The sequence below is a fragment of the Microtus ochrogaster genome, chromosome 10, assembly GCF_000317375.1.
Source record: "Microtus ochrogaster isolate Prairie Vole_2 chromosome 10, MicOch1.0, whole genome shotgun sequence".
Taxonomy (NCBI): Eukaryota; Metazoa; Chordata; class Mammalia; order Rodentia; family Cricetidae; genus Microtus; species Microtus ochrogaster.
This window is the reverse complement of record NC_022016.1, coordinates 72,356,156-72,366,593: the sequence shown is the minus strand read 5'-3', so window position 1 is coordinate 72,366,593 and position 10,438 is coordinate 72,356,156.

The window sequence follows — 10,438 nt, the reverse complement described above, 5'->3', positions numbered from 1 at the left end:
TGTGTGTGTGTGTGTGTGTATTGGAGGGAAATACCTGCTCATAATATTTTCTAATTATGAATGGGAGGCTTTGAAATAAGGAAATTATTGGATTCCTTACCTCTAATTACAATATCCTCAACAGTTTTGAAGGCAGCAAGGTTGCCAGAATGCTCTCTTAGTCTAGTGAATTTGATGCTAGGAGCTCGCTCATAGCAAAACTACTTTGTTTGAATAATTATGATGCTAGTGGAGAACTAAAAATTATTTACTATTATCTTATTTGTTCCAGTGTTTATTAATACCCAGATTGACAGTTGCCTATTGAATTTCAGGAGAACTGAAGGTCATTTTATTTCTTTTCTTTTAACATTTCAAAACAATTATTTTATGAGTCTAGGTGATAGGATAAATTGGTTTGCAGAGAGAATTTGGTGACCCATCTAGCAAAAAAGAAGCTAGAACTTTGTCATAGCATAGGTTTTTTGTTTGTTTGTTTTGTTTTGAGGCTGAGTTTCTCTGTGTAATAGTCCTAGCTGTGTCCTGGAACTAGCTCTTGTAGACCAGGCTGGCTTCGAATTCACAGAGATCTGCCTGCGTCTGCCTCCCGAGTGCTGGGATTAAAGGTGTGCACCACCACCACCCGGCTCATAGCAGTTTTTTTTTCTTTGCTCCTGGGAATAGAGAAGGAAAGACTGCTTTGCAAATTTAAAGTTCCCACACTTTAGTCAACACTGGACATGGCAAGTACTGAGTTAACATCAGGCTAACCTAGGGATAATTACTGTTAGGTTATAGGTGTGGGCCTTATTTATGTCCCGGAAACGGACTCCATCTTGTTCTAAAATAGTATTTCCTAAAACAAAGAAATATCATGGACTCATTTTGAAAAACATTGTGTTCTGTGCTGCATCTTACAGAAGCAGCACTAAAATCTTTGATGAGTTCGTTCAGAAAAAGCAGGCCACATAATTGTGTGTGGCCTTACTTTGCCCAAACTAGTTTACTGTTTTAAAACATCAGCTGAGGATGTTGCTTACCAGTAATCCCACTGGGGAGCATGAGGCAGGAAGATACTTTGAGGCCAAACTAGACTAGATAGATATCAAGACCCTGCTTCACAATGTAAACAATAAAGAAGCCTGAACATCCCATAAGGAAGTATGGAAAGCAGCTGTCCCCGAGTGCCACAGCAGGCGTGGTCGTGACACTTCAGACAGCACTTCTTCCCTTTCACTTGCTGTGGACAGCCTGATTTAGGTAGAGACACACCCTTTACCATGCGGGCATGCTTATCCAGAGCCCGCAGCTTGTGTCACGGCTTGGGTTTCTTAATAAGACTGATGTTTTAAAGTAGAACTTCTGTTCTTTTCTTCACTCAGTGGATGACTGGAAAGTCTTAGACAAGGTTACTTATGAAAAACCAGAAGAATAAGAGACCGGTAACTTGCTGGTATGGCTCCATGGAGAGCCAGTTTGAATTCATTCTTCCATGGCCACGGAACATTTTCTAAGTACTTTGATTTGGGAAACTAAAATCGAAGCTGTCTCAAATTAAGTCTACAGGGAGAGAGAAAAGCATACCATTCACAAATTAGAGTTTTGTTTGGATGAAGAAACCATTTTAGAGCCCCTTGCTTCTCTCTGGTCATGTGCAGAGAGAAGCCAGGGGCCCAAGCTAAGTGGAAATATATGTCCTCGTGTGCCAGGGAAGTGGCTTATTTAGCACAGTGAAGTCTCTCTATCATGCAAGTAAGTCTTCAAAGATACTTATATAGTTCTGGGTGTCCTTTTTTCTTAGCTAGTTTGTACTCAGGGAATACAAATTTAATACTTGAGATAAAAGGAAATATAATTGGAAAATAATCATAAACAACCAAATCAGATTTTTATACTGCTTTATCTGTAGTATCTACTAACATGTAAGCATGCTCAGTTAATGTGGGCCCCGCACTGATTTATACAATTTAATATCCTAAAACATACCTACCACAGACCCTGTGGCTCTATCTGCTCACTGGTTAGTAAGTTAAACTAGTATTAAGTCTCCTATCTAAATGTGGAATCTGCTCATAGCCCTGTGTGATTTGTGTTGGGTTTAAAGAGCTGAAACTCTTCAGTCTGGCATATCTCTCTACCTGTTACCTTTCCTTCAGTTAGCCTGGTCCACAGAGCTAGTTCCAGGACAGGCTCCAAAGCCACAGAGAAACCCTGTCTCGAAAAACCAAAAATAAAATAAAATAAAAAAGTAGGAATCAGGACTTCAGCACTTCTCAGCAACTCCGTTGAAAAGTTTGGGTGAAAGCTCTGTGCATCTCTGAGGAAGTTCCGTCTTGGACTCGGCCTCAATTGTGAGATCCTAAAATGCAAGGGATAGAGAGAATAGCTGGTGCCCCCTTTGTTTACTTCAGAGTTCGTGTTAGTGTCCTCTTCTTATGCATCTGTATTTTTATATTGGTATGAAGGTTTTGTCCTAGTTCCATGCATTTCAAAGGTGTATTCTAAACACAGCTTCGTGGACTGCCGGAGTGCAGACGGCAGAAAAAGTCAGCAAATCAAGAGCCGCACGTGAATTTAGCATTAATCAGAAAATGGCTGCTAATCTTGTGGTGGCAGTGCTAACAATTTGCAGTTCTGTTCATGTCCCCTTTCAGTGATCAGTCCAGTGAGCAGGGACAGCAGTCTCTCCGTAAGTCAGGAGTGCCAGACGTGGATTCAGTGGTACCAGTCACTTGACCTTTCTTCTGGGCTGAACAGTTCGAGTTTGTGAGACTTCTGATAGGCAAGTACTAAACTAAACACTGGTGTATTGCTTGTGAGTCCTGGAGTGACATACAGTAGTTGTAACTGAATTTATCTAGTTAATTATAAAAGCTAGTTGATTATACTAGCTCGATGTAACTATGTGAAATATTTATGATTATATTATATGATTTTTATAAGTATTTATAAGTTATTGAGGGTGCTTGAAATCTAGAAAAATTTATAGAACATAATTTTTTCTTCAATTTTATTTATGTGATTTTGGGGTGTAGGGCGCTTTTTTACTGGGAATTGAACCCAGGGCTTCACATGCGTGAAGCAAGTGCTTGACCACTGACCTAAATTCCTGCCCTTATTTATGTGATTCTTAAAGTACAATCTGTAAAGGAAAACTAGGCCCAGTCCCTAAGTTGTGACTGTTAGTGAAAATAGGCTTATCTAAATTTCATATTGGTGACTTTTTATTTTGTGCAGAAATGATGTGACCCTATTTTCATAGAGCACTCTCTATGAACGACCTGGTCACTACTGGCTCGACAGAGATTCTCTCAAGCCTTTTAAAACTTGGAAACACAACTTAAGTTAGTGAGCTTTAAATCATTCATATAGGTATATGTACATAAACATACATACTATTTCAACAAGAAAGTGACTTCTTATACCAGCCTTTCCTTGAATATTTGTGATGCAGTTGATAGCACTGGTTATAGCATGAGGAACAGGACCCACAGTCTAGACTGGATTAAGTTTTGATTAAACTTCTTCAGCCATAACCTGATAAGAATCAGATCCCATCCAGAAGTTCTCAGACTGCAGGCCTGTATTTTGTGAGCCAACATTAATGTTTACTGCCAGCCTTGTACAGCAATGCCGTTTGCAACTGCATGTGACTTTTGGTAACTAGAGTTTGTGTCTATTAGCAGTTCAGATTTTATAGAGGTAATTCACGGTTATTTGGACAAGCAGGGTGGGTTAATTCAATTATATTTAAAGTGCAATTAAGGAAATTATAGGGTATAATATTCTTTCCAGTTTTAAAAAAATAGTTAAGGATTAGAAGAATGTCCTAGAATAAAGATTTGAAAATAGACTTTTTTTTTTTTAAAAAAATAAGGTTTATACAGTTATTCTTTTTTTTTTTTAAATTCAAGACTTGCTACTTTATGTTAAAGTTTTAAGGAAAACAGAAGCCTCCTAGGAAAGAAGAATTGCATTTTTATTTTTCTCTTATTAATCTGAATGTGCATTTTCACAGCTAAAAGTCTCTTGTAAATAATATTTGTTACCAAATGAAGCCCATTTTTCTAGATGGAGAACATTTTCCAAAAATGGAAGAAACATAGATCCACAGTCTACACAAAGAAAGAAACAGTTCCTGGTGCCTTCTCAAATAACTGCAGAGAAAAAGCATATTAAAGCAAACACACAATCAAACTCCATTTTCTTTTGAGTTTTCTGTTTCCCTGTGAGCTGCCCCACAAAGGGTCACGTGGTTTGCTTCTGCTTCTTCAGTTCCACTTGACCAAACCTCACGCCATCACCACTAGAAGTTCTTCACTGAATAGAGTTTCTGTTTCATTTATATCACTTTTAAAAGCCACCTGGGCAAACATTTGGCTACTTTCTTGTGCTTTTAAAAATGAATGCAATTACTAGCAATCTTTATGTTTTAAAGTATATAAAAGAAAGAAACGCAGAGTTGAAGACTGAGTCTAATTGAAATCGAATTCCCTGTTTGCTCCTATCGCAGCACAGCTATGTGACCCTGTGTAGTTCTCTCTTATACAAAATGTGGATAATAACCTACCTCACAGATGTGTGTGAGAAGCTGTTTGAAAACCTGGAAGTGGGGTTTATAGTCACACATTCAGCCTCAGTCTTGGCTTTTTTACTAGACAACCTTGATACCGACAGGATGAGTATCTCGTTTTTAGGTGTCGTATGTAATAAGAACATAGTGCTAAGAATGTTTAAGACACAGTTCCATAAATTATAGTGTTCTTATTGTAAGATGCTTAAAATTTCCTGGAAACCTCAAATATCTAAATATCAAAACTGTCTTTTGTTTTAGTAAATATTGTTATTCAAAATGTTGACTGAAGCTGCCTTAATATACCAAAATACAGCTTTGTGTCAAGACTGTTCACAAATACCATGGTTGTACTGTTTTGAGTGTTGATCGTGAAGTTGTTATGAACTATGACCTTGAAGGATAGTATTTTGATATTATTTTGGGGGCAATGGTTGTGTTTTTATCACGTTTCACTACTATACAGTGTTTTTTGAATGTAAACAATAAAATTGAACGTTGACAGACACTAGATGATGTGTATGGTTATAACATATTACTGGATAGCAATTACTTGATTGTTTTTCAGGAACCTGTGAAATAGTCCCATGGTGTGTTAATCCTTAGTGCAGGGCTAGAGTATGTCTCTATTTGAAAACACTGTTAAATCATTGAAATGGGACTACTTTTTACAGTTGGTTTCAGAACAGAAGACAACAGACTCACAGTGATGTTGCTTAAATAACTATAGATTCTAATTTCAGTTTTATTTATTAATGCATTTTTGTGAGTTAAATGATCGGTGGGAAAGATTTTTCTTCAGTAACCATGTTGAAAAGATTAGTGAATTTGAAAGCATTTCATATTCGCAGGTTCTGTCTAATGTCCGCACTGTATGGAACTCATTGGCAATACACACAAGAGAAAGTGGCCTGATTGCGTGTCCACATTTTCCACAAAATCAAATTAAAATCTGGTTAATTTGAAAGCTCGTTTTGTTTCTGTCCAGTCTCTAAGCTAATATTCTGTGTTTCAGCTAATCATTCCTGAGAAAGCTTTCTCAGAAAGAACTTGCTTCTGACTCACTGGAGATTTGAGGCCATTGCTGTACATTTTTGTCTTTGTCACTGTACACTGTATTTTCAACCTGAGCCATATCTAAGTGTTCTGCTTGATAACAAATTGCCCCAGTTGTAAGGGGTACAGATTTGTTGTTTTACTCCTTGGAAGAGCCATGTGTATACTTGGGTTTCCTCAGGTGACTGAACACACGTCTTCTAGCACTGCTACACCGCTGCTATAAATGTACCGTTAGTGATTATTACAGGTACTACTGGGAGCATTGCTTCCTCCTTGACCTCCTCTCCTTTCCCGTTTCTCTTCTTTCTCCTTCCCTCTTGAGTTTTTGGACACAAGGTCTCATGTAACCCACTTTTACCTTAAACATCTGATCCTCCTGTGTTTACTTCCCAAGTGTTGGGATTAGAGGCATGTACCATTATTCCCAGTTTATGCCATGGTAGATATTAAGCCCGAGTCCCATGCATGCAGGACAAGCAGTCTACCACCTAAGTGATGACCTCAGACCCTCTTTTTACTTTTAAAATACAAATACTTTGCTGACATTTATTCATTGTGAATGATTTTGTAGATTTTTTTCACGTAAGTATAACATCTGCTTTGACCACATGTAATTAGGGCAGAATTACACACAATAGTTATGGGGGTGTGGGAGAAAGTCGCTGAATTACGAGTGAGGGCCCAGTTCCTCCTTTTCCCACCCCCTCCTTCTGGGAAAGAATATCAACAATCTACAAGCCCAATCTTGAGGTGAGCAGCCGTGGCTGTTCTGATGAAAGTGATGGCCACTATGCCATAGGGAGTACAACACAGCTCAAGCAATGGAGGGCGTGAGTGAGAAAGACATCCCAGCCACAGAGGACAGCGTGTCCCATGGGACATGCAGGAAAGAGGGTGCTTTGAGGAGCCCCAGGCTGTGTGATGTACAGTGTGGGGTGGTGCAGACAAACGGGGCACTTGTTGAGGGCTGTGACCCACCGGAAGTCTGAGTAAGACTCTAGAGTTAAAACATTTGTGAGCTGCCATGTGGGGGCTGGGAAGTGAACCTGGGTTCTCTGAAAGAGCAGCTAGTGCTCTTAACCACTGAACAATCTCTAGTCCCAAGGGTGTTATATATTTTTATAAAGATTTTATTTATCATGTATATAATGTTCTACTTGCCTGTGTGCCTACACGCCAGAAGAGGGCAGCAGATCTCATTACAGATGGTTGTGAGCCACCATGTGGCTGCTGGGAATTGAACTCAGGAAGAACAGCCTGTGCTCTTAACCTCTGAGCTGTCTCTCCGGTCCCCTGTGCCTATAGTTTCAATCTCTCTCTCTCTTTTAGAGACAAATGGATTAATTACCATTCTTTTCCTTGTTGCTATCCAGCTTTTTCCGTAGTGCCATTTGTTGAAGGAGTGGCATTTCTACCAATCACTGTATCTGGCATCCTTATTAAAATCAGATAGGTGGTAACAGTGTGAATTCTGGCAATTCATGAGCATGGAAGTATTTCCATCTTCTAGTGTCATTTTCAGTTTTTTCCTTAGGTGTTTAAATTTTCATTGAATAATTCTTTTATTTCCTTTGTTAGGTTTTTGCCAATATGTTTTGCTTTTTATAAAAGACTTTATGAGCATTGGTGTTTTGCCTGCATGTATGGCTGTGTGAGGGTGTTGGTGCCACTGGAACTGGAGTTATAGATAATTATGAGCTGCCATATGGGTGTTGGGAATTGAACCTGGAGAGTACCCAGTGTTCTTAACGGCTGAGCCATCTCTCTAGCCCATATTTTGCTTTTTTTTTTTTGCATTTCCTTGATTAAGATTATTTCCTTGATTTGATTTTTTTTCTGAGCATGCTTGTTATTGTTATAGAGGAAGTTTACTGGTCCTTTACATGTTGATTTTATATTCTAATATTTTGATGAGGGTGATTTTCAGTTCTAAGAGGTTTTGATGGACTGTTTAAGTCTTTTTCATATTTTACACTTCTTCTTTCTTTAATATGTGTGGGAGTTGCATACTTGCCATAGTGTTCATGAGTCAGAAGACAACTTGCTAGTGTGGGTTCTCGCCTCCCACCCTGTAGCTTCTGGAGATCCATGACAGCCTTGGCAACAAGTGTCCTTACCCTCTGAGCCCCCTCACTGTTGAAAGTCTTTTAAGCACAAGGTCATGTTATCTACAAACTGGGGCACTTTAACTCTTCCTTTCCCATTTGTAGGACTTTAATTTCTTTCTCTTGCCTTATTGCTCTAGCTAAGATTTTGAGGACTATATTGAACAAGAGTCATGAAAGTGGTCCCCTTGTCGTGGTCCTGGTTTTAGAGGAAATGCTGTTTTTCTCATCTAGTATAATATTGGCTATAGGTTTGATGTATATGCCCTTTATTGCTGGTATATGCTTCACCTATTCTTAGTTCTTTCAGGGTGTTGTATGTAGGGAATGTTGAGCTTTGTCAAATTCTGCATTGATTAATATGTTTATATGGTTTCTGTCCTTGACTCTAATTTATGTAATGATGTATTACACTTACTGATTTGCATACTTAATGAACTGTGGAATTAAATAAATTTCATCATAGTGACTTGTCTTTTTTATATGTATTGAATTTGGTTTGCCAGTGTCTGGTTTTGTATCAGAGTAGTATTGGCTTCATAAAATGAATTTGGTAGCATTCTTCTCTTTCGCCTTTCTGGTATGGTTTGAAGAGCACAGGTATTATTTTAAAACCTAGGAGAATTCAGTAAGGAATCCTTTGGAGCCTGTGTTGTGTGGATTCGAGAGATTTTATCACTTTGGCCTCATTGCTTGTCTGTCACGTATCTGTTTAAGTTGTTTTTCTTCTTCTTGGTTTCATGGTGGTAGGCTATGGTTGTATAGGAGTGTATCACTCCTTTAGATTTTCCAGGTTGCTGTCAAAGTATGTTCTAATAATCTGAATTTCTTTGGTATCTGTTGTAATGATTTTTCTTTTTAGTTGCCATACAAATCTTAGTTATCATCGCAACATTTTCAAGCAAAATTTTAGTTGATTCTCCTCCTGCTCCTTTCATCTCCCTACCCTGTCCTCCCGACCCAGCTCCTGTCAGCTTTCCTTTGTCTACATTCAGCATTTCATTTTACCCTCTCTTAGTTCCTTCCCTGTTTTTGTTTGTCAGTTCATTTGTTTGTTTTTGTTTAGTTTGGCTTTTTTAAGGCTTCACTCATAGACATTACGAGCTAAGATCTTCGTATGATAGAGAACATGAAGTTTTGTCTTTTTTTAGTTTGGGTCACTCCTCTTAATATAGTACTTTTCAGCCCATCTATTTTTTTTCTGTAAATTTCATTTTTATTTCTAGATGACTAAAATTCCCTTGTGTGTATGCACATTTCATTATTCATCAATTGATGAGCAGCTAAGCTGGTTCCTTTTCCTTGCTATTGTGGATTGCGCAGCAATATACATGGATGTACTCCTATCTCTGTGGGTAGGACATAGAGGCCTTTGGGTATATGCCCAGGAGTGGGACATCTGGGACCTGCATTTAATTTTTTTTGAGAGACTTCCACACCGGTTTCCATAATGACTGTACTACTTTGCACACCCACCAGCAATGAGGAAGGGTTCCTCTTTTCCACATTTTCAGCAGTGTTTGGTGGTGTCCTGTGGGGGCTTTTTATTTGTTTATTTGTTTTGTTTTGTTTTGTTTTGATCATAGCCATTCTGACTGATATGAGATGGTATGCCCAAGTAGTTTTCATTTGTATTACCTTGATGGCTAGGGATGTTGAACATTTAAAAAAAAAAAAACCTTATTGGTAAATTTCCGTGATTATTCCTGGAATAAATTGAGTGGATGATCTAGGAGTTTTCTTAGAATTAGTTTACTTAGCCATAAAGTGGACCTAGCAAAATATATATATTTAAAAGGTACTTACATTTTTCACTTAAGTAACAAATGACACATAAAAATCCTGTCAGGTCTATTTCCTTTAAGAAATAAAAATAACACTGGCTATTTGTGTTTCTTTTGAGAACTAACTGTTCGTTAGCTTATGCATTAGTTGGTTTTGATTTTTCAGTCTTTAATTTTTACAGTTCTTTTTCAGTTCTGGATATTAGCTCCTTATGTGGCGCCCAAGTGACAAAAATCCTATTCTGTGGACTGTTTACCCTGTATGATAGCTTGTTTTACTATGCAAAAAAAAATTTAATTTCACACAGTTCCATGTGTTAATCCAGGAGGGTGTGTTCCTTGTGGTCATCGAGCTCTGTTTTGAAAGTTTTCGTATAACCTATATTTCGAAGTGTTTTCCTCTAGCACATTCAGTATTTTAGGTTTTATATTAAAACTTTGATCACTTAAATTGCTTTTTGTACAGGGTGCAATGATGTGGGTCTAACTTCATCTGCAGTGAGACAACCGGCTTTCCCCTCACATTTTTTGAATAGGCTGGTCTTTTTCTCCCATCTCCGTGTTTTTAAAGCCTTTGTCAAAAATTAGGTGGTCACAGTGATTGGGTTTATTTCTGGGACCATTATTCTGTCCCACCAGCCTATGTCTGTTTTCTGCGGTTACCAGGCTCCGTGTGCCCTAACAGCTCTGTAATGTGTTTGGAAACCAAGCAGTGTAATGTCTGTCGCTGTGTTCTCTCTTCAGACTTAGATGGCTATTTGTAATCCATATGAATTCTTGTATTGTTTTTTTTTCTAGCTCTGTGAAGAATGCCATCAGAATTTTGATGGGAATTGCATTGACGCTATAGATTACTTATAGTAATACAAGCACTTGTGCGGTATTCTTCCACCGGAAGTTCTAACATCTAGCATTTTCTATCAGTGTCTTAAAGACCT